The sequence below is a fragment of the Equus quagga genome, chromosome 13 (genome assembly GCF_021613505.1).
Source record: "Equus quagga isolate Etosha38 chromosome 13, UCLA_HA_Equagga_1.0, whole genome shotgun sequence".
Taxonomy (NCBI): Eukaryota; Metazoa; Chordata; class Mammalia; order Perissodactyla; family Equidae; genus Equus; species Equus quagga.
Window position 1 is genome coordinate 6,920,168 of NC_060279.1, and position 25,544 is coordinate 6,945,711.

Consider the following 25,544-nt stretch of genomic DNA (forward strand, 5'->3'; position numbering starts at 1 on the left):
CTTTAGTCTTCATCATAACTTTACCTGGTTCCGTTATTATCCCCAATTTGGGAATAAGGAAAGTGTGGGTTAAGAAGCACAAAAATTAAGCATCTTGTCTAAGATCATACATCTAGTATGAGAGAAACTACAATAAGAACCATGAGAACAGAGCCTAGAACTGTCTTTGTAAAGGATACTGGGGTGCACTGCCCAGACGACCCCTTCAGGACTGAGGCACCCCTTCCCCCAGCTGTGGCAAGTGTTGGCTGCTAATGGCTCACTGGTGAGTCTCTCTCCAGAATTTGCCCTAGGCTAAAGAGAGGGGCCTTACCAAAGTTGTGCTCCCTTCCTGGGAGCAGACTGCAACCACAGACTAACAGTTGTGGGGCTTCAATGGGCTGGCCCCTTTGCCCCATTTGGGAAGAACGGGGGTCTAGAACGCCTCATGGGATCGGCTGCATCACATTTCAACATCTCTCAACCTGCCCACTTCCGCTTCCTTGTCTCACTTAATGCTGTTGTCTCAAACATAATGTCCAATAAACTTTTGTACACACATATCCATCCCAGAGTCTATTTTCTGGGAAGCTTGACCTATGACCACCTTCTGGAATGCGTATTAAAATGAAAAAAAAATTTAAATGCCAGGACACAGAAAAAACAAAAAGACAAACAAAAACCTGCCTCATCATTTCAATATGGTGGCTCTAGTATTCTACGTAGGGATATCCAAAAATGACACTCTTATTCCAGGGAGAATTTCATATATCACAGGATTTTACTCTTTTTAGACCCAGAGTCAATGTTAAGGAGTCTTTCCCATCCCACCCCCATCCACTGTCACATTACAATTTAAAAAATAAATGACGCTTTGAAAAAGTAACTGACGTGGCCATGGTCACCCAGCTATTTGGTAAATTAGGACCCAGTGAGTAATCCAAAACATGACTCTATCAAGCGCAGCCAAGGTCATATCAAACTTTTAATCTGAATAAATTTAAAATGCTTCTATGGCCCACATTATGTACAAGAAAGTACTTAACTCAGAAATGCTAGGTTCTCTCATTCCAACTTTAGAGAGAATGACGCACAACTATTGTCTTTAAAAATATAATAAAGCAGCTCTTAATATCATGGAGCAAACATTATCCGTATTTTATTTATACTTATTTTAACTGAGTAGTATCTTTTATATTTTCACCTGAAACTGTTGTAATTCACACAGCTTTAAGAGTCGCATTTTCTCTCTCTCTCCGCTGTCCTGTGCTAATTTTAATTTAAATTTCACCACGTTACATGATAAATTGTTTATTTTCCTTAAAAGGAACAACTTCAAGTATGCCTCCCAGAGCTCTGGGAAGTTTTTTTCCCTCTCAATTAGCCTAGTTTACAAACGGGGATCTTGGAAACTGAAAGAAGATTCAGTTGCAGAAGGGAAAACTTGCCCTGCTATGATCCTGATCCAGCCCCCCGCCCCCATACACACGCGTGTGCACGCACACACAAGCCCATCCTCCATCAAGAGGTTAAAGGACCGTGGCCTTTTGTTTCACGGGATGGATTAACATCGCCGGGTTGCTAGGAGGGAGGAAGGACTTTCCAAGCTGTTACGCGCTGGACGTGTTGAGAGTGCATGGTTATGTAACACCATATTTTTTAATACAACTGACAGTCTGTCTTGAGATTTAAGTGTTTTTTGACAGTTTTTATGCACCTGTTAATTCAAAGCTCTTAACATATGCCAGTTAAAAAGAGCCAAGCACTAAAACATCTAGCTTTAGAGGCTAAATATGGCTCAGCTGCAATCCCAGGCAGGCAGGAGGGAGGGAGGCAGGCAGGCTGATGGGAACAATTCCTCCTTCAAGATGGAAATCATCTGTAGCCTCCTCTCTGTGACCTGAACAAACCATACCTAGGTGGGGTGGTTGGAAATGCCATTTGATTTCTCCAGGAACAGTTAGCAGAGATGACTCAGGTCTTCAACATGGATGGTTACTCTAGCTAATGTTCTGCTGTGTTCGGATGGAGAACTCAGCATTTGGAAAGACTTTTACATTCATCACAGATGCTCAGGGTGGTCCCTGAGCATCCTTAGACCTGGAGTCTGTTTAGGTTAGCTCTCCATCTGTTCTCTACTCCACACCTCCCCTTCATATCCCGCTACGCACACCTGGCGAAACTGAGGACAATTGTCTGAAATTTTCCAGTGCTAACTCCATGGTGTTTAAGGGCTAAGGCCACGCATTCCCCTATAACACAAAGAGCAATATTTGCAGTGTAAATAAATAATTCCTGTCAACCTTCAACAAGGATGATTAAGGGATATGCACTCTAGCACTAGCCACACCCGAAAAGATAAACGATCTCTCTGTGCATAAAAAGCAGCTTGTACTTAAAGCACTAAAGCAGAAGAGAGTGGGAGATAAATCAGCTTTCGCTTTTATTCTTCTCTGAGACTGAATGCAGCAAGGTGTGGATCTGATACATTTCAAACATCTGGTACATTCCTCTCTTGAGGGTACAGAGCAATGTTGTCCGACAGAAATACAATGCAAGTTGCAAATATAAGTCGATATGTAAGTAATTTAAAATTTTCTAGTAGCCACATTTTAAAAAGTACAAACAGGTGAAAATAATTTTAGCAATGTATTTATTTAACTCATACCCAAAACATTATCATTTCAATGTATAATTAATTAATGAGGAATTTTATACTCTTTTTTGTTATATGAAACCTCTGAAATCCAGTGTATATTTTGTACTTACAACACATCTCAATCTGGACTAGCCACATTTCAATAGCCACATGTAGAAAGTGCAGTTCTAAAATGTTGGCCATGGAAATGTGCCAAAAATAAAAAATAACACTTAATGACGCTGAAGAATATTACCGGAAGTGGCCAGTCAACCTGTAGAGAATTTAGCAGCTTCTTCTCTTTTTTTTACCCCCTATTACAACACATTTCTTTTCATACAATGGTTTAAATGTCCCTCTTGGCTTCATAGTGATGATCATCAAATTCAAAGTAAAGAACTGTAGAAAAACAGAACTATCACAAAGCGGAATGAGTTACCTAGATGGAAAAGTGAATTTCACATCATCAGAGCATTTGAGCAGAGTCTGCATGATTTTCTGCAGTGATGCCGTGGTGAAATTCTGGACTATGTGGTCCAACAGAATACGGCAGTATAAACAGTAGTTAAGAGCTTGGGATTTAGAGCCAACTAGAACTGGGTTTGAATCTCATCTCCATTCTTTGTGCGGAGGCAAACAGTTTTACCATTTTGAGACTCAAGTTCCTCATTTGTAAACATGAATAACCACTTCATAACATCGTTGTGTGAAATAAATGAAAGAATATAGCTATAGCTCTCACCATAACGTTCAAAAAGATATTATGATTATTACAACATAAGAAAACTGTCTATGGATATTTGGTACTAAGGGCAGATTACAGAGAATATTCAGCATTTAAGACATTGTTCATCACATCTCCCTTAACTTCTACAACTACACTAATCTGTGATGGTATATCAAGGTCATCAATTATTAAAGAGAGATGACAACTAGACTTTAGAATGATTTGCAACAAAATGGTTCACTTCAAAATTCTTGTTTTATTTTTAGGATAGAAGAAAGAACCAACTTTCGTTGAGTGATGATTTTTTTTTTTCCTGTTTTTTGTTTGTTTTTTAAATGTATGAAGCACTTCTGCATCTTATCTTAAAAATCCCTTGAGGTGGTGTTTATTTTAGGGGTGAGGATATTGAGGACCAGGGAAGTCAAGGGTCACACAGTTAATATGTAGTGTAGTTAATATGTGAATCCACACCTGTCTGACTTTAAAGCTTGTGCTATTTCCACTACATGGGAGTCGCCGGGTTTGACTTTCACTTATCCAGAAGTTTCATTCAATAGTAGAAAATTAATGGAAATAGTATTTCAATCAGTACTAAAATATTCTGGGTCCTTGTTTGACTGTGGTTAAAATACATGTCCCCCAGCTGCCACCATCTCCCCAAGAAAGTGCTATACCTGTGGAGCATCAGCATTATCCTCAACACTACGCCATTGAAAGGTTCACCCCTTTGAGGGCCTCACTCTGATGTAAAAAAATGCTGGAAATGGGGACACATAAGAGAGAACATATATTTCAAGAGACTCCTCTCAGAAGATGCTACGCAAATGTTCTCAGGCCAGCAATGGCAGCCACTCTAGAAGTGGGAGCCATCCATACTCTTCTTCAAAATGAATTTCTAGGTATGTCTGTCCCAACACAACTTGGTTAAGATTTGTGGGGAGCGGGTGGAAATGAGGATGTGGAGTGGCGAGGGAGAAGCACAGAAAATAGATACTTGTATGCTACCCTTTTGGACAATATTTATGGTTAGTTACTATCAGTGCCTTTAGAACATGTCTGTCACAGAAGAAAACAAAAGTCCCTGGCAGCTGTTCTGAGAGTCTTTGCTTCATCAAGTCCAGTCATTACAGCCTTGCCCAGAGAGGTCCAAATAAGCATGTCCACACTGTTGCCCTGGCCTTCAGAGCAGTAAAAAGCCCCCAGTGCTCTGATCATGGGACAGAGAGGAACAGTCCACTCCAAACTGCATTTGTATTTCTTATCTAAAAGGTATTCAATTTAATTTAAACAAACTTCTGTGTTTCCCTTAGGTTTTCTCATTCCAGAAGAACTGTTTCTGTAAATTATATATAATTACCCCTCCTGGTCAAGGGTGAGAGGTACGTTAGCATCACAATGGCAAGTTTTCTCTCTGGGTGCTACTAGCTCACTCAGTTCCAGGGATGATTTGAATGCGTTAAGCCTCCGTTTACAAGCAGGAAAGTGCAGCAGAGCCCATAAGGACAGTATTAAAAATTCCTAGTCATAGACAAGCATTTCAGACATTCGTTACCACACAAGCCATCAGTGGATTAGATCTAATAAGCCAAATACTTGCAGACCTCAACCCCGGGGCTGCTTAGACTATTCGAAGTAATGCAGAATCAAAACCGGCCCGAGTTGTACCCTGCCTTCTCTTGAAACAAGCCAATGGTCCTCTATCTCCTCATAAGGGGGTGTTAGGAAACTAGTTGAAAGACAGTAGGGCCACACATTTGGCTTTGAGTAGTCTTTTTGGTTACAGTAGGAAGTCATCTGGTGATTCGGCACAAGAAAACATTTTTTAAAACTGCATTAAGTTAAAGGAGGTAGACTTTTTGGGTGAAGATAGGGGTGTTATCTCCACTATGCTAAAAGAAGGAAAATAACTCATCTTTTTCAGTAAAAAGAATTGCAAAATATTCTTCCAGAAATAAAAATGAAAAACTACACACACACACACACACACGAATTTCTGAGCTAGACGCCAAGTACTGCTCTGAAACCATGTGAATTTTTCTCTCGTGCATTTGTCAGCCTGACTCCAAACCATTTTATTCTTTCCTCATTTCTCGTCTCTGCTCTGTCTGTTTTTAGTTAGTTGCTTCTTGGCATGGCTTCCGTTGGAGCTGAGAGTGCCTCTTCTTTCTTCTTTCTTCCCCCCTTCTTTTTCTTTTCTTTCCTTTTAAAACTCCTTTTTTAGTCTTCTTTCTTCTGGACTGGGCAGTGACTCTGCAAAACTTGCCAAGACCGGAGCAAACAGGAAGCGCGTCTCTGGTGCCCACTTTCCCTGCCTCCTTCAGGCCTTCACACAACACGTAAAGGGCAGGCTCGAGGAGGGGCACAGAGGCATGTTCACGAGTGCGAATGCATGCTGCCCGCAGCCCACTTCTCTGCGAGAGTCTGCAGCTCTCCCAACACATTCCCTGGTGAGCAGACTTGCCCAATGCCGCCATTTTGTGTTGTAGACTTCCTTCAGAACAATCCTTCAAGTTGCTTTTAAGAACTAGTTTTTTGAGACCCAGAGAGTAGTGATCAATATGTTCACTTATTCATAGAACTCCATTGCAATTTTTTGGACTTCTTTTTTGACTGACTTCATCACAATATGTTTCAATTTGTGGAAAAACGAAAAATAGAATCACATTAGCCATGCAGCCATACATAGACTTGAGAAGATGGCTGTTTTTATCTAAATTTAAGTAAGCAAGTTTTGTATGAATATGGAGTAAGCTTTAAAGTACATCATGAATACACAGAATATAAAGTGAAACATTGTCAGGGCACATCTTTGTCCTCATTCTTTTTGTTTGAGGAGCTAGAGTACATTTAGCTGGTGTTATTGTTTCCATCAATGTGTGATCAGATTTTGGAAAGGCCAGCTAACATCAGAACACACTCATAAGTGAGCTTTAGATCAGGAATGTAAAAATAAAAAAAAAAAAAAAACGGGCAAAGTTAATTCCTTTCGCAGATTGAGAGTTACTTAAACTTTAATAAGCCCTGTAGTCTAATGAGACAGTAGAAATCAGACTATTTGTTCCTGCCTAGACCCTGCCGAAGTTCATGGACGTTCTGCTTCTTTGAAAGACTTACCTGTGAAGCATGAAGCCCGCTTTGTTGTCAGGTAAAGCTTGAAGTAAGAAGATTCTTTCCCCCTCACTCTATCAGGGCTTTTTTCAAAGCAACATAGAAACACGAACCATTTGTTGATGGTATATATAGGATTTATGAACAAAATTTAAATTTCCACTGTGTATAGAATTTTGAAAATAGTCGTGTTAACTTCAGGAAATAAAAATAAGGGAATTAACACACACAAATGCAAAGCCTGATGTGGGAGAAAATCATCTGATGTATAAGATGAGAGATGTGAACTGGAATGACTTGGCTTGGCTATCTGCAAGAAAAAATGTTCAGACCTTCTCCTCTTTGAGTATGCAGCCTAGAGGATGTCATTTCAATCACTTCTGCAATCGCTCCGCTGAGTACTTTTGAAATATCCTGTATCTACAGATGACAAGCACCCTCGGCAGAGAGGGAACAGAGCCGGTGGCCATGTCTACATGATACCAAACACTTGGGTCAAAACAGAAACCCTTAGGCCATTGCCTCGATGATTTTCAGACCCTCAGCTCTTTGGCACTGTAAACGGAAACAATTCAGATTTTTCAGTTTGTATTCGGATGTTTGTCATTGTGTAGCTATAGTCAATAGCTAGATAAGTGTATGTTTCTTCTACCAAAAAAAAAAAAGAGTTATATGTGATAGCTAATTCAAGAAAAGTAAATTATAGAGAAGATACACAAAAGAGCTAAACCATGGTGCTATGGTCACCTATGCATCCTTATTATACACAAACACATAAACACACACACGTGCAAGCACACACTTAAGTATCAATTAAAAACAAATCCAGTTAGGGCTGATTTACCCTCTACCTTGAGTTATCTGATGAGATAGTATCTCAATCCTTCTGGCCCATAAGCCAGACAACTCCTACGAGAATAAAACTTTGCAGAAGTACATGATTTCTTTTTGTAAATCTGCAAACCATTTTTTCTTCTATTATTTGAAATATTGTCATTGTGGTTTAAGTTATGTGCAGAGCATATTTTAAAGGCATGCTCACGTCCAGAATGCTCTGAACCTCCCTGTTATTTTGGTGATCATATGGTTACCGAAATATAGGATAATTTATGTGCAAAAAAATTCCAGCTTTAGTTTATAAAATATATCTAACATTTGTTTGACAAAAATGAAAATTTTACCCAAAGAACACATGATTAATAATCTTAAGTTAGTGGATACAAAATCAAGATAATGAGAATAAATATTTTGTGTTTTGGCAGTATAATATATTTGTCAACAGACTTAGTTTAATGTATATTAATTAAGAGATGGAGAAATGAGGGAATGCTTTTAAAGTGAAGAACCACTTTACAGTTGACATTTAAATGGATTTTTAACTATTTCAAAAATATTTTCTAAAATAGGTGGAAGAGAAAACATTTGAACTATTCGTTAAAAGCTATTTTCAATAGGCACCTAGTATACTCCTGACCTTTTCTCTGAGCCTGGCATTGTCCAGAGATTGTCCTGGCTATAAGACATATTCATAAACCCCAGACAAATAAAGACATACTTGTTACACCCAATCATGCTATCTTCTTAGTTGTTCATTTACAGGAATAGTTCCTCCTTGTTTACTCAATTCTTAAATGCAACTGCCTCCAGGTGATATATATATATATATATATATATATGAAATGGCATTCATTTCCAAGATATTAAATGTCATAATTGAGGTCGTTTTAAGATTAGAAAGAATCAGTGTTTTCAAGACAATGCACTTGAATTATCTGTGCAAAGACATACATGTTTTTAAATAAAGTTGGAATTGTATAAGATTATCTATAAAGTTATAAATTATAGTGTTTGTGAAAACACTTGAAATGGGCAGTGAAAGACCATATAATTAAATAAAAATGGAAAGCCTTTGAACATGCCCAGATTAGTGTAAATGGCTTCACGGGCATGGATTTCATGTTTTCATTTTAATACCAATAAAATATTTAGTTTATGTACATTCACTTTAAAACTCAACTTAAAAAGCATGGCATATGTATTTACCCACATGTTTACTATATATTTAAAGACAGATTTTAATGAGTTATGGCTGGAAATCCATAAAGGTTTGCATGTAACACAGGCTCCATTACAGAAAATATTTTCCTTTCTCTATTTCATTTCTAAAAATATGAAATGTTTAGAGAGTGTGGAAGATAAGAGGAAAGAAGAGCTTTGAATAAATACATACAGATTCTGAAGGTGAACTGACTTTCTTCCTTTCTTTTTTTCTTTCTTTCCCTCTTCCTTACTTTCTTTTTTCCTCCCTTCCTTCCTTCCTTCCTTCCATCCTTTCTTTCTGTCTTTCTTTCTTCCTGTTAGGAAAGAAGAAGAAATAGACTTGTGCAGAGATGAAATTATACAGAAATTGAGGTGTAGTTTGCACTGTCACTGTAGTGATAAGGTAGACATGTTATTAGCTCCATGCTCCTCTGTCACTTATGGACATTTAGAAAATCTACAGCATATTTGCTGGATCAGATAAACTTTTAAAAAACATTATTTGTCTATTTATCAAAACGTCAAAATTTAGATCTTTATAATTTTGAATAAGAAAATTTAAAGTGGTTGCAAATCAAATATTATTATAGAAAATGAACACATAAAAACAAAAATCAGAAAGGAAGAAGGAAGAAAGCAAGAAGAAAGAAAAGTAAAAAAGGGAGAAAGAAAGGAGATATAAAATGAGAGCGATAGTATGGAAATAGAGGGAGAAATAATTTTGGGGGAGAGCAAAGAGGACAAGTTAAATGAGAACTGAAAGGGTCTAATAAAAGAATCAAACATAAACTTTAAAATATGCAAGCAGAGTAAACATCACAAATATGCCCTTAACAAACCCCAGCTCTGCAGGCTTTTCTGCTGCCACACAAAAAGTGTATTTTTCAAGAAAATTGGTTACAGCAGTTACCGTGCCTTCGAACAGCAACAAGTAGAAAGAAGGCAGTGAGTCTGGAGGGGCTGTCCACAGAGCCGCATTCTCCACCTTTCCAATCCCTGCCCTTTCTCCTGCGCCTAACCATATGGAATCCATCTCATTCAAGGACATCGATGAGAAAAGGGACTTGAGGAAACCAGGGCTGCTGCTGGCTGTTTTAACGGCATGCCACAGGAAAGTTTTATTTCCAATTGATTGGTTACAAATCAGATAAATATCGCTTCTAATGAAAGCAGCTTTGAACTGCTGGAAATGTTATCTGCAGGAGTCTGGGGTTTATCAGAAGTCAAATGTAGCTTTAATCACATCAACATGCTAATTACAAGCAAACAATAAAAGCTTTAAGAAATGATTGCAGGGGCTTTATTACTATTGACAGTCGCCAAGGTATATTTATTTCGGGAGGTAATTGTCAGAAGACTTTCTCCAGAAAGACTTGTTTGTATAATTAAGTGCATGTTATGCAAGCTTATCTGCTGATCGGCTCCTGCTAGTTATGTAGCTCCCCCGATGCCTCAAAACACAGAAGCAATTAAAAAAGAAAGGCTCAGGGAGATGGTTTTTCAGTAGTTCATTTGTGAGGGACAAAAACAGAAAGACCTAATGTGTTCTGAAAAAACAGCGTGTCCTAGAGTGAGAAATGTGATCAGTCACTAAAAAAATAAATAAATAAAACAATGAAGGTAAGTTGAAAACTCTTCATGATCAGCGATGTAAGAATAGCACAAAATTAGAACGGAGTGTGTACATTTTCATTTAGTGAAGAAGCTGAGGGGGCAGCAATATTCTCCTTTGTATGCAAAATATCACTCAATGGAATGGAGTATTCCAACCTAAAAATACATGTGATGGGAATGAGACAAAATGGAAAATAACAATAAATGGTCACATAGACGCCAGCATCACTGATTTTATTATTTTATTGTGAATTTATTACATAATTCCCCAAAGTGCCTAATTTAAAAGTCTAAAAGTTTGATAACATCATTCCAAATCTATGCAGCCACACATGATTTTCCATCTAAATAGAAAACAAAGACAAATTTACAGTTGTCGCCCTGAGCATTTTTTTTAGGCTAGGACACCTGAAACATATTTTTACAAAAATATTTCCATCTTATTTTTAATGACAAGCTGATTGCATTCTGACTGGACTAGAGAGGAAAAAATAAACCTTTCAAACTATAAACTATTTTTGTGCCATAAAGAATCATTCAACTCTAAAAGGGAAAAGCCCTAATTTAAAAAATATCATTATTATATCGAAAGGTGTTGGACTGGATTTAATTCTTTCCATTCCCAAATATTGGCTTCAGTTCAGTTTCCATTTCATTCAAAGCAATTAAAAATGTGGCAAATCCTTGATCAATTTTTTACCCTTAAACAGGGTCAGTTCTGAAGTTGTTGTCACATTTTAATGGGTTCAGAGTCAGTTTATGCAAGAGACAATCAAATGTTTGATTTTAAAAGCCCTATAAAAAGTAAGAGCTTTTAACCTTTTGAATGCATTAATAAAATGCTAATGACATCATGGCCAAGACCACATTTGGAGGTTCCCCAAAACTCCAAATGACTGTTGTGAAAAGAAAACAGAATTTTAATCAAATGATCTGTTATTTTAATGGCCACTTACAAAACAGGAGATTTATTGAAAGGCATAAAGTTTGTTTGCATGAGTGAAGGCAAAGCTTTTAAGAATTGCCTTCTTCTGGGTTTTGTACCCCCGGTTCCTTGCAACATAATACTACCAAATATTTGTGAATTGTGACTCAAGTCTGCAGTCTTATTTCTAGCAGAAAATAAAAGGGAGGCTGGAGAGCAAAAAACAGTGGTGCCAATTTGTCTGCCCAGGCTCTGATTATTGGATGCAGAATCTTTTTTTTTTTTCTTTCAGGAGAGAAGGATTTGGTGGGAATGTTTCTCCCTTCAGGGTGAGATATTTGATATCCATCCCGAGACCAATCATAAGGCCAAACTTTCATGCAAAACTTCACAAGGGAAAAAAATTAAGTCTTTGGGTAAAATTCTCATCTAAATTTGCAGCAGATCTCTAGTTTCCGCTGGGCAATTACGGCTGTTTTTGCCATTTCTGATTGCAAAACACATTGATTTTTTTAAAAAGTTATTCCTGATAACTTGAGAACCTTCGTTCCCTAGCCCCCTCCCCCAGTTCTTCTTCCTCTCTTTTGAAACTCTGTTCCTCATTTCTGTCTCTCCTGTCTAGAAGTGCTATCCAGTGACCCCTGGTGCTGATTAAAGTTTCTCGGGTGACCCCTGAATGCATTTTATTACACTGGCTGGTCATAAAACCTGCTTAAACTGCTGGCTTATCCAAACTCCGGCCTCTTCTGTGGAAAACCCCACAGTCAGCCCAACCTCAGACAGGGAAAATACAAACAAGCAGACCGAGGAAGGGCAGAGAGGGCTTGAACGCCCCTTTTGTCAGTACCAGGGAGCCGCCCAGCGGAGGGGAGGGAACAACTTGGAATGACGACAGATGCTCACAAGGGTTCTGGAGAAAATCAACTCAATACTAGTTTAGGTGGAACATGGAGAAGCAGAAACAGAAGGAAAGAGGGGAAAAAATTAAAACCCTTTAGTGGTTTCTTTTTTCTCTAAAATGATGTCACAACACTGCAATAGCTTGCAAGGTGAGAGCAAGGCATCACCATCACAGGTTAGCATGAGGGATCTCTGAAAACCGCATACTCCTAAAATGGACCCAGGAAAACATTGACTCAGCTTCTGTAAGCAACACAAGGCAGCTAGAAGCCTTTGTATATTTATGTATTTACTACATCTAGGTAAAAATATGAATTATTATACTTACATGGCTCAGGAGACACCACCTTACAGTTAGGTTCAGTTTAGCTGTTAATTTTCCTGGGCTGCCAGGTGCTGAAGGGAGACAAAGTCTGTAATTTTCACAATCCTCCCTAGATGGAATGTCTGTGGCAGGGATAAGGCATGAAACTCTTGTAGGAAGGGCCAGAGAAGTCAGTGTTTGAAAAGAGAATAGTATTATTGGGAATCAAAAACTACCAAGCCCTGGGCTTTCCCTGGTACTTAAACTGAATGTTTGTGTGTGTATCAAATCCAATTTAGCATTTGGAAATAAAAAGTGTTTTAAATTTCCTCCTTATTTGCAAAGTCTGAAAATAAAGCAGCAGGGTCAGTCTAGAGTAGAAGGATGCAGTCTGGAAGTCTGCCAAGAGAAGTCCATTGGCTCAGTTCTGTAGATAATGTGCTACCCTTTGCCTCTCAGGCAACAGGATGAAGATCTGATGCACAGAGTTAGCCCCTCTGCCCAGCCAACCATGGTAGAGATCCACAGAGGGGAGGACACACTTTTCCTACTGGTCATCTCCCCATTTCAGTGCCACTGAAGCTGGATCAGGTCCAGACTCTGCTTGGAGCCCTTGACATTCCTAATGTCCAAATGACAGGCTCACAAATTGTTGGTTAGTTTTTTCAATACTACCATGGTATACAGCTTGGGCCATTCTCACACTAGCTAAAATCCCTAAGAAGGTAAAATCAAGGGCCCAAGGTGAATCATTAATGACTATTTAATCAGCATCTAATGATGAAAAAGTGGCTTGTGATAGTTACTTTTGGAATCATTTTCCTTTTTCCTATGTTTTTTTAAACCCTTAGAAAATTTGCTGCATTCTTCTCCCTTTTGTTTAAACAAGGAAATACAAAGGAACAATGAATTGAACTCCACTATAGAACAGAAATGGCCCCTTTTACCTGTTTATCCTTTTCATGTAGGTCACTAAGCAAAAGTCAAGAATTCCATCAAAGGCATTGTTCGTGGAAGCTGGTGACTTTGTTAATACCTAGAATGAATTGGGAAGTTATGCTTTGTTTATTTCAATCTTGACCTGATATAATTTATTCAGAGTCTTCATAGTGGGTGATAAATCTGATAACCAGTGACATTCAACAACCATTTTTTATTTTCTATATGCAGCCCACATTACACTGGGAGAAGGACTTTGATATGTTCCTGTCCTTGCTGTCGATTGCGCACCTACTGGGCGTGGCAAGTTACAGACGTAAACACTTTATTTCTTACTACAACCGTATGAAGAACATATGGCTATTCCCAGTTTGTAAATCAGGAAACCAGGGCTCAGAGAAGTTAGATAATTGCCCAAGTTTCCATCGCTGGAGACAGAGTCAGGAATGTAATCCCAGACAAAGTGACCCTCTGCACTGCCTTTGGGTTCCACTTCACTCCCTAACCAACATCTCTTAATCAACTTTGCCGAGTCTCAGAGTACATAGAAAGAAAAAAATCTCAGGCGATAAACAAATATATGTTTGGTCGCTTGTCTTCTTTTTCTCAATGTGTTAAATCCAGGATATATATATTAAGCCAATAACTCAAGGTTACTTTCTCCATGAAGCCTTCTGAGTAAACTAGTTTACTGTTCACTTGATAAATTATTTCTCATCCCTCCTTTTCTCAGTGGAATCTAATTTTTTTAATTCCATATGTTTTAGTTGACGACATATAGTATGTTTTCTTAAAGGAAGTGATAATTTTTTCTTTAAATAGTGGAGAGTTCAGTAGTTAAAAAACATAAAATAAAACCCGTTCCATGGTTTCAGGCAGAGCCTCTAAAATAGGAAAGTGGGCTCCAGGTGTACCAAAATACTAATAGGTTGAGGTTCAAGTTGAAGCAGAGAAACAGAGAAGGTGAGTAGGTCGAGAGCAGTAGTCAGCCTTCATATATTTGATCCAAAGTAATAATGAATAGATAAAGTGGTGGAGTGACAAAATCTAGAAAGTTAAAATATAAAATGACAGTAAACACATTTCTTGGACTCTAGCCTAAGAAGAAAATTTTATGAGGGAATAGTTATATGTAGGAAGATATTCACATAACAAAATTTTGAAAACATTGGAACTACACCAAACTTTGAAAATGAATAACTAAATACTGACATACACAGTGAAATATTATTACAACTACTAAAAGTGATAATATAAAGTAAATATAACAGGTCTCCTTACACTATTATTACTTTAGGTGAAATGTATATGCAGATGGAAAAAGATTAGAAAAGAATGTACAGAAACTTTTAAAGTTACTTTAACAAGAGTACGGTTTAGGAATTTTTTTCCTCAATTCTTCAAAGTTTCTATAGCATTGCTATTAAGTATTTATTATACAATCAATATATACAATATATTAATAAACAATAACATTTACTATACATACACAGTGACAAGCAATTACGTGTATAGAAACCTTTGGGATTTTTCTCTGTAATATCTCTGTAGTTCTATTATTTTCAAAAGACCTTTACGTAAATACGTATATATTATGGCAACTAATAAATTGATTATATTTACCCACTTTTAAAGTGGTCTTTTTGATTATTTTTCTCTTTTTCTTGACTTCTCTGTCCACTGTTCCTCTGCCTCCTCCCCACCCTGGCCCCAATAACCTAAATGTGTCCACCATTGAAATCCCAGTGACTTAGCACAATAAAAATTTGTCACTTATTTCGAATCTGATGAAGGTAGGGTGGTCCTCTTCCAACTTGCAGCTATACTGTCTGGAAGACATGACCTTCAAGATCACTATACAAGAAAAGAGTTTTTAACAATTTTGACCTGAAAGTAACACAAAGATTCTGCTCGCAGACCGTTAGCAAAACTGGTCACATAGCCCCGGTTAAACTGTAAAAGAGACTGGGAAGTTAAAGGCAGTTCATGGAATATGTGGTGAGAACCGTCATTGTGACAAATAGCCCTTTTTTCTCTTTCTTTCCATACAGCCGACGTCTTCTCAAAAGAGACAACCCAAAGTAAAGAGAAGGGTGGATGACACACAGCAGTTACTGGTCCACAGCAATTCTGAAATCCTCTGAGGAGGCAATACGAAGGCCTCCTGGCTGGGAAGGGAATGTGTGTGTAATTAGTCCCTGGTCCTGCCTTCTGAAAGAATATTCTCTGTCCACTGTCCTCAGTAACCTTTGGCTTTACATCTCATAATTCTTTTTGATCATATTCCTTGTCCACATCTGAAAAAGACATTTGGAGAATATCCTGTCCTTAGAACACCTTTCCCAGTTCACATTCTGCTTGCAGAACTTTGAGGATGCGAGTTCTGTTGTTTTTTTAGATACAGATTTATTGAGATATAATAAGTTGCTCATGTTTAAAAATAATTTGATAGGTTTTGGCATATTTATACTCCATGAAACCATCATATTCAGGTAATAAGCATATCCATCACATACAAAACTTTCCTCAAGTCCCTTAGAATTCTTCCCTACCTCCCCTTTGCATGCTCCTCATCCTCAGGCAACTACTGATCTGCTTGCTATAAATATGATTCATTTGTATTGTCTAGAGTTTTTTATACATGGACTCACACAGTATGTACTTTTTCTTTGGTCTGGCTTCTTTCACTCAGCATGATTATCTTTAGATTCATCCATCCTATAGCATGTATGGACATCTCATTCCTTTTCATTGCTCAGTAGTGTTTTATTATATGAATATGCCATCATTTGTTTACCTATTCACCTGTTAACAGATATGTGGGTTGTTTGTAGTTTTCAAATATTATCAACATAACTGCTTTGACACTCATGAACAGTCTTTGTTTGAGGATATGAATTCATTTATCTTCATTAAATACCCACAAGTAGAATGGCTAGGTCATATGGTTGTTGTATTTTTAAGTTTTAAAATCCCACCAAACAGTTTTCCAAAGTAATTGTATCATTTTACCTTCCTACCAACAGTGTGTGAGTTTCAATTTCTCTCCATCAACAACACTTAGTATGGTAGGTCTTTCTAATTTCAAACATTCTAATATGTGTGTAGCATTATCTTATTGTGATTTTGACTTACATTTCACTAATGGATGATGACCTTAAACTTCTTTATGTGTACTTTGCCATGAGAATATCTCCTTTGGTGAAGTGTCAGCTATACTCTTTTGCCCATTTTTTGATTGGGTTGTTTATTTTTTTATTGAATTTTGAGAGTTCTTCCTATATTCTGGATATAAATCTCTTATCAGATACATGATTTTCAATCATCTTTTCCCAGCCAGAAGGTTGTCTTTTCATATTCTTAATAGTATCCTTCAAAGAGCAGAAATTCTTAATTTTGATGAAGGTTAATTTATCGGTTTTTTTCTATTGTGGACCATGCTTTTGATGTTATATCTAACCAATCTCTGCCTAACCGAAGGTCATAAAGATTTCATGCAGAGTTTCCATCAAGAGTTTTATAGTTTTAGGCATTATGCTTAGGTTTATGATTCATTTTGAGTAATCCTTGTATATGATGCAAAATATGGATGGAAGTTATCCCTCCATACACATATGGATATTCAGTTGTGTTCTAGCATCTTTTAACATTATGAAATATCTTTCTTTATCTCTAATAATGTTTCTTGCCTGAAAGTCTAATTTATCTAATATTAATCTAACCACTCCTGCTCTCTTAAATTATCATTAGTATGATATATTTTTTCAATCCTTAATGTCAACCTATTTGTATCTTTGAACCTAAAGCGTGTCTCCTTTGGATAAATTTTTTTAATACAATCTGACAGTTTCTGCCTTTCTAATGGATTATCTAGATCATTCACTTTAATATGATTATTGATGTTTGCCATTTTCCTATTTGTTTTCTGTATGTTCTCTGTCCTTTTTGTTTCTCCATTCTTCCTTTGCTGCCTCCTTCTTTGTTAAATAAATAGTTTTAGTGTATAATTTTAATACTTCTGTTGACTTTTTTTATTATATCATTGAGTTATATTCTAGTCTTCTGTTATTCTAGGGATTAAAATATGCATTATAATTTATCACAATATAGATTAATACTAACCTAATCTCAGTAAAATATAGAACTTTCTTTCATTATAGCTCTATTCCCTGCCCCACCATACTTAGTGCTCTTATTGTTATAGATATTATACCTCTATATGTTGTAAACAAAATAATGCAATAGTATAATTATTACTATATACAATCTTATGTGTTTTAAGTTAAGAAGAAAATGATAATATATGTGTGTGAGTATGTGTGTATACATATTTATGTATATAAAAGGTGTTTGACATTAACCCATCCAGTTATCACTTCCGTTACTCTTCATTTTTTTCTCTGGATTCAACTTAATCCCTGATGTCATTTCCTTTCAGCATAAAAAAATTCCTTTAGTCTTTCTTTTAAGACTGGTCTGTTAACACCAAATTCTTTTAGCCTTTGTTTACCTGAGAAGACTAGTTTTTCTGGATGTAGAGTTCTTGGTTACTAGTTTGTACCTCTTTCTACACTTTGACTATATCATTCTATTGCCTTCAGGTCTCCAATGTTTACAATGAGAAATCAGTTCTTAATTGTATTGGTGCTGTCCTGTACCTACGTGACTTTCTCTTGCTGCTTTCAAGATTTCCTGTGTGTCTCTGTCTTTCAATAGTTCATGTCTATATGTGAATCTCCTGAAATTTATCCTACTTGGAGTTCATTGAGCTTCAATGTTTTTCATGAAATTTGGGAATTTTCTGGTCATCACTTCTTTAAACATATTTTCTGGACCCTTTCTCTCTCCTGTTATGCTGGACTCCAATTGCATGTATGTTGTCAGCTTGATGTTATCCCACATGTCCCTGAGACGCCACACATTTTTGTTTAATCTTTTTCTTTTCTGTTCTTCAAATTGGATGAATTCTGATGATCAATCTTCAAATTCACTGGTTTTTTTCTTCTACTATCTCAACTCTGCTATTGAGCCCCTCTAGAGAATTTTTTAATTAAGTTATTTTACTCTTTAGCTCCAAATTTTCCATCTGGTTCTTTAAGAAAAAATAATAATTTCTAGATCTTTATTGAAAATTTTCTGTTAATTGACTTATTGTTGCCATGTTTTCTTTTAATTCTTTAAAGATAGTTTACTTTGGTTTTTTGAACATGTTCATAGTAGATCCTTTGAAGTCCTTGCCTGCTAAATGCAAATTCTGGGGGCACTCATAGACAGTTTCTATTGACTACTTTTATTTTTCCTGAGTAGGCCACACTTTCCTATTTCTTTTCATGTCTTGTAATTTTTTAATAGCAACTCTGGTTTCTGATATTTTTCCTCTAAAGATCATTGCTGGTTTTTGTTTGTTTCTTCCTTTCTTTGGTAACTTGACTAGGCTAAATCTGTGAAATCTCACTCCCTTCTCCGGCGTGGTCACTGATGTCTTTACCTATTGTAGGTATTTTGGTGTTGTTGCTTCTATTTTGATTTTTAAGCCTGACTTCCTAGGAGTGGTCCCTGCACTTGCATGGCCTCAGCCAATGATTAGATAGAGGTCATGCTTAAATACCTTAAGCCAGTAAGTCTTCCCTCTTCTGCAGATGAATCAGTGTGTGGGTAGGAGAGCATCTTCAAAGTTCAGTGCATTTTAAAATTTGATCCAGGTTTTACTTTCCACCAAGTCCTTTCCCGTCTCCTGAGTGCATGTGTGCAACCTCAGAGTTGGCCAGGAATACATGAATAACCTTGCCCCTCTCCAGTCTCCACAAGTATGCAGCTTCAGTTAGGAATAAGTTTGCCCAAACCATGACTGCAACTTCAGGTCAGTTGAGCCAAGGTCATGTGTAAATGGGGTAAATGCTTCTGTCTCCCAAAAGTCACTTATACTGACAATGCCATGGAGTGTGGGCATTACCCACTGCTCCAAATTGGCAGAAATCAGTTATTGTGGCTTACCCAACCCTGATGAAACCTCCAAGCTGACTGAGTTGGGACAGCAGGCTGGGAGATCCCTAATCCAGAATGCTCCAAATTCCCACTGTCCTTATTTGAAGTTCAGCTGTTTTCAAGAAGAGATACTTCTCAAATTGTTGTGTGCGTTTGATTGATTTTGAGACTGAAATGATTGTTTTTGTGAATTTTTTTCAGCATTATAGCTGTTCTTTGGGAAAAGATTTGCCACCTTCCTCACTTTGCCATAGCCTGAAATCAATTATATTTTAAAGAAACTTAAATATTAAAAATCATCTTCATATTTATGTACATAGTTATCCTCTCCGGTGGTCTTCATTCCTTTGTGTAGATCTAAATTTCCATCTGGAGGAATTTTCTGAAGTGCAGGTATGTTGGTGAAAAATTCTTTCAGTTTTTTACGTCTGAAAAAGTTTCTCTTTCACTTTTGATTTGAAAGATATTTTCACTGAGTAAAGAATTTTATGGTTTATAGATTTTTTCTTTCAGTACTTTGAAGACATTTCTCTACTCTCTTCTTACTTTTATTATTTCCAATAAAACAGTCTACCCTCACTGTTATCTTTGTTTTTCTGTTTGTAATCTGCTTTCTTTGGCTGCTTGTAAGAATTTTATTTTTATTATTATTTTTAAGAAATCTCATTATGATGTTCCTTGGTGTCATTATCTTCATATTTTTGTTGTTGTTTAGGATTCTTTGAGCTCTTGGATACATAGGTTTATAGTTTTCATCATATTTGACATTGTTTTGACCATTATTTCAGCATTATTTCTTCAAAAACTTTTTCTGTCCCTCCTCTCTTCTCCTTTGGGGACTAGAATTACATGTATATTAAGTTGCTTAAAGTTATATCACAATTAATTGAAACTCTGTTTGCTCTTTTTTCCATACCTTATTCTCCTCTCTGTGATTCATTTTGGATAGTTTCTATTGCTATATCTTCAAGTTCACTAATCTTCTCCTTTGCAATGTCTAATCTATCATTAATCCTGTTCAGTGTAGTTTTCATTTTTGACATTGTAGTTTTCATTTTTAGAAGTCCAGTTTGGTTCTCTTTTATATCTCTGCTTATATTCAATCTTTCCTCTAGCTTCTTGAACATATAAAATGCGGTTATAATTATTTTAATGTCCTTGCCTATCTGTGTCATTTATGATTTGATTTTAATACATTTTTTCCATATTATCAGTAATATTGATTTTATGCTTGATAATTTTTGATTGGATGCCAGACATTGTGAATTTGACTTTGATGGTGGTAGGGAGTTTTTTTGTTTGTTTATTTTCATATGAATATCCTATAAATATTCTTTATTCTAGGACATTGTTAAATTATTTGGGGTAAATTTGAACCTTTGGTTCTTGCTTTTAAGCTTTGTTAGACTAGAACATAGCAGCATTGAGAAAAGGACTAATTTTTCCTTACCTTGAGATAAAATCCTTCTGAGTACTCTAACCAAAGCTCCATGCATTACGGGGTTTTCCACTTTGGCTGATGGGATTGTTCCCTCTAATCCTTTCTGGTGCTTTTTTCCTCAGTCTTGAGTATTTCATGACATTCTTGTGCTGATCAGTATTTAGCTGAATACTTGAGAAGAATCCTCTGTAGACGTCTAGTCTAGAATTTTCTGTCTGTGTAGCTCTTTCTTCTCTGGTACTCTGCCTGCAAAATCTAGGCATGTGCTCCCCAGGCTCGCAGTTCTGTCTCCTAAACTCAAGGAGGTTGCCATGGTCCCCCTGAATTTCCCTGTCTGTGCCCTGGCTAGAAACTTTCTAAGGACTATAAACTGGAATAATTGTAGGGCTCGCCTCATGTATCTCCCATCTCTCGAGGATCATTTTTCTGCATTGCCTCATGCCTGCAGTTTTTCATGTTTTCTGTGGTTTCTTAGTTGTTTTATGTGGAATGGTAATCCATTTTGATGGGGAGTAGACGTCTCCATATCTTGAACAAAGTCTCACAGTGGTTTAAGCTACTAGTTTCTTTGGCAATGTATTTCCTTAAAATCTTGGTAGGCTTAACACTTAAAAATGTAGTAGGCTTCTCATCTACTTGCTCAGTTCTGCCTGCCAGTAACCACACCCTAAATCTTTTTGAGGCATAGTTTTCAGATCTGCTTTATGTCTTTGCTTTCTTATCTCTACGCTTGTTTTTCTCAGCTTAATAGCAGCCACCTGGAGGCTTTCAGGCTTGAAGGTGAGAAATTAGAATGTGACCACTTTGGCCAACAAGGAGGTTTTATGGGACATTTACCCTTAAATTTGTTGGTGTTGTTACTATCTCATACTCTTTGAGGTTGATAAATAATCAACTTTTCCAACCCTGCATAATCCCAAATTTCTCTTCTCTCTGAAATTAATTCTTTTAATTTCTGCTTGCAAATTGGTCAATATTTTTTTCTGAGTTTATTACTTTCTTATGATATTTTGACAAAAGCAATCAGCAGCAGCCAATATTCACTTCTAATTGTTGTCTTTTCTAATCTCTTCTGTTAGGCATGTGGTCTGGCCTAATGCCCATGTTACCACAAGTAATGGTTTTACCTTTTCTTTTGTTTTTGGCCACTGAACATCAATTTCTATCTTTTTTTCCTCTGACATCAATTTTCTCACTGCCTGCTTCACACTAATATGAGGCATATATTTCAGCTTTTTAATTGTAAGCAATACCTCACTTCAAAATATTAATCTTTGGATTAGAATTATTAATGTAGCTGCCATAAAAGAAAAATGTCAACATCTCAAAGACTTAACAAAATATGTTTAATTTTCCTCATGCAAAGTTTAATGTGGAGTGACAGTCTTCCTCAAACTTGTAGCTATGCCATCTGGAACATGTGGCCTCCAAGTTTTCCAAGGCAAGTGAAGAGACAAATGCAAGAGGCACATCATTTCTTAATGGCATCATTTTTACTCATAGTCCATTGGCCGAACTTGCCGCACGGCCCCAGCCTAACTGCAAAGATATTTGAGAAATGTTGAGAGACACAAAGAAGAAATTAGAAGAGACGGGAGACACAATCATTAACTAACTCTACCACACCATGCTCATAACTTCGTATGGTGCCATTTACATTTTCTCATTCAAAAAATTTAATTTTCGTGTTGTCAAAATGTCTTTTATGCTGCTGGATCTTTCCTGCCTCTGGATTGTACTTGCTGTATACTAGATTTTCTTGCCATATTTTATTGGGTTTTTATTTATTTAAAGTTTTAGCCCATATAAAATTAACTTTTGTACAAAGTAGTGTTCAATTTCAATTTTTTTCAGATGGGTAGCTTTTTGTGCCAGCACTGTTTATTAAATAATCCATTATTTTCCCTCTTTTCATATATCAAATCACGTGTTTTTCTGGGATTCCCTATTCTGTTATACTAATCTATTTGTTTCTTCCTATGCCTATAACCATATTAATTCAATTTCAACTGTGTAATAGTATATTCTGATAGTAAAGCAAGTCTCTACTCAGTATTCATCTTTATCAAAATTTGTCTGGCTATTGTCAGAAATGTTTTCTTTCTTGCAACTTCTGAAGTCTTTTTATCCACTTCCCCCAAACCTCTTAAATTAAAGATTCAAAAGATTTAAAGGATTAAAACTAAGATGACATTAAATTTAAACAATAATTTTTGGCAAATTGACATTTTTACTATAGTAGATCTTTCCATCAAAGAATGTGGAAAGACCTTATTTGTGAAGATTTTACTTTATATCTTTCAATCCATTTTATGTTTTCTTCATATAGGTTCTGTTCCTTTAAGAAAATTCTCTCCAAGAATAATAGTTTCTCCTATGTGATTCACTTGCTACAACCTACCTCTGCAATAATGTTCACTAATAACAGGCTTTGCACCCACCCTATCTTGTTCTTGACTTTTATTGAAATTGCTTTACTGTTTTGTCATTTAAGATAACCTTAACTTTGGTTTTGGATAAATATACTTTTTTTTTTTTTGGATAAATATACTTCTTAAAAATTAGGAATTACTGCTGAATTTATAAAATGACTTTTTAGCATCTAGTAATATAATTATGTGGGTTTTTACCTTCTAATTTTTGATGATGGATTATCTTGATAATTTATAAACTATCCTTTCATGTCTCCAATGAACTATGCCTGTAAAAACAACTGTTTATTCTTTTAATATAACACAAGATTCTATTTGCTTACATTTTATGTGGATTTTTTGCATCATTATCTGTAGATGAGATTGGCCTTTATTTTTCCTCTTTTGTACTATTGTTGTTAGATTTGGTTTGAAAGACACGTAGGCTTTGAAAACTAAGTTGGAGAATTCTTCCATCTTTTTCCATGGCCTGGAATAGTAAAACCACCATTGGACTTATCTACTTTTAAATGGTTAGATAAAACAATTATGAATCTGTCTGTTCCTGGTACTATTTTTGATGGTAAATCTTTAATAATTTGACCATCTCTTCTGTGGTCATTCATCCATTGCAGTTTTTCTGGGTCATCTTTAGTAATTTTATTTTGCTAGAAAATTATTCTTTTTTCTTTTTGACTTCTCCAAATATGTTGTTAAAAGTTGTATGAAATGTTCTTTTATAATTCTTCTTATCTTTTAAGGATCTATGATATCTCTTTTTAAATTCCTGATGATTATCTATTTTTGCTTTATCTCTTTTTCGCTTTAACAGTTTTATGAGAAAATTTAATCATAGTACTATTTTTTTCTTTCTCAAAAATCTATCAGGTTTATGTCTTTTCTCATCAGTCCTTTTAATTTGCAGATCAGACCTTTATTTGAACTTGAAGGAAATGTTCTATTATCTTCTCCTTATTGCTCCACTTCTTTTGTGCCTTTTTTTCTAGAACTTCCATCAGTCACTTGTGGGGTTCCTGCTCTATCCTCCAAGTTTCTTTGTGTGTGTGTGTGATTTCCATATTTTTGAGATATTATTTCATGCTTTGAGGTATTGCTTTTATTTGGTATTCCAGGCTGCTAATTTGAGTCTCAGCAGTAACCAACCATTCTATCAATTCATTTACTGAATTGCTTAATTCAGGAATTATGATTTTACATGCTGGAACTATTTGGGGCTGCATTTGAATATTTATGAATTATCATCTGTCTCCTTGAGCAGCTGTGTAGAGTCTTCTATCTTTTCTTGTGGCCTGTGGGGCTGCCCTCAGCTGATTAATCTTCATCATGAGCTCATTGTCTAGTTATTGGAATACCTCAAGTGACTATAGGCCCTTGAATTGTGAAAGATGAAGCAGACTTTACAAACAAGAGTCTGACTCCTGTTAAGACACTATGTGAAAATCTCCCTTTCCCAGCTAACCTCCCTCTCTTCCAATCCCAGGAATAATGAGCGTTCAACCAATCTGCTTTGTTCCTCCTTAGCTCCTGAAGGCCAGAAGACCAGGCACCTTCAACGGAACTAATGCCAAGCTTCCTACAAGGATCCATGCTCTCTTAGATCCAAGTACTTTCCAGCATCCACGGCTTCTCAGTCTTCACCTTGGGGATCTCCAGGCTCTCCCAGACCACACAGAAAAAAGCCCTATATGAGATTTCTCCTCTGGGGGTCCCATGGAGCTTGTGTTTCATCAGCACATGCGTGTTTACCAATCAACTTCAGTGCTCTGGAGGCTCAGAGAACAGAATAGGCTGAAGTTGAAAGAAAAGGCAAAACAAAATATATTCAGGTTACCACCTTCCTAGAAACTTCCCACTATTTTCTGTAAAAATTATTGAAATTGAGAGAACAAAGTAACAGAGTGATGGGGACTGTGAAAAACTGGGTACTCCATTCAATTATTGCCATGTGGGAAGGAAGACCCTGTGTCGCCACATCTCCTCATTTTTTTAAGAGAAGCCATAAATCCAGCTTCTTATGTAATATCTTCCCATTTCAAAATGGCGATGACGTCTTAATTTTTTTTGTAAATACTTTTTGAGCCAAACCCAATATGTCTGTAATTTGAGTTTAGCCTGCCAGCTCCTAGGTTAGGATCTCTGGAGTAGACGTTACTTTGAATGATAGATGGTCATCTCAGACTTTTAAGTTCTGCATCATGGAGGGAAACTATCATGCTTTCTCTTTTGTCAAGCTCCCTGGAGGCAGAACTATGTCCTCTATGCAATTTTGTATTCCCCAAAGTTACAGGTAGAGCATGAGGTATACACAGGACATTTAATATGTATTTATGGAATGAAGAAAGAAAACCCTTGGTGCCACTGTCAGAGACTAGTGGATCATTGGTCTGACTTTTCTGAATATAAACAGTACCGCAAGAAAGGAAGCTGTCAATGTGGCGATTGGAAATGTAAGAGGGATGAGACATGGTGTCATGAAGAAAAAGTTACTGGAAATTCCTTTTAGTGGAGGTAA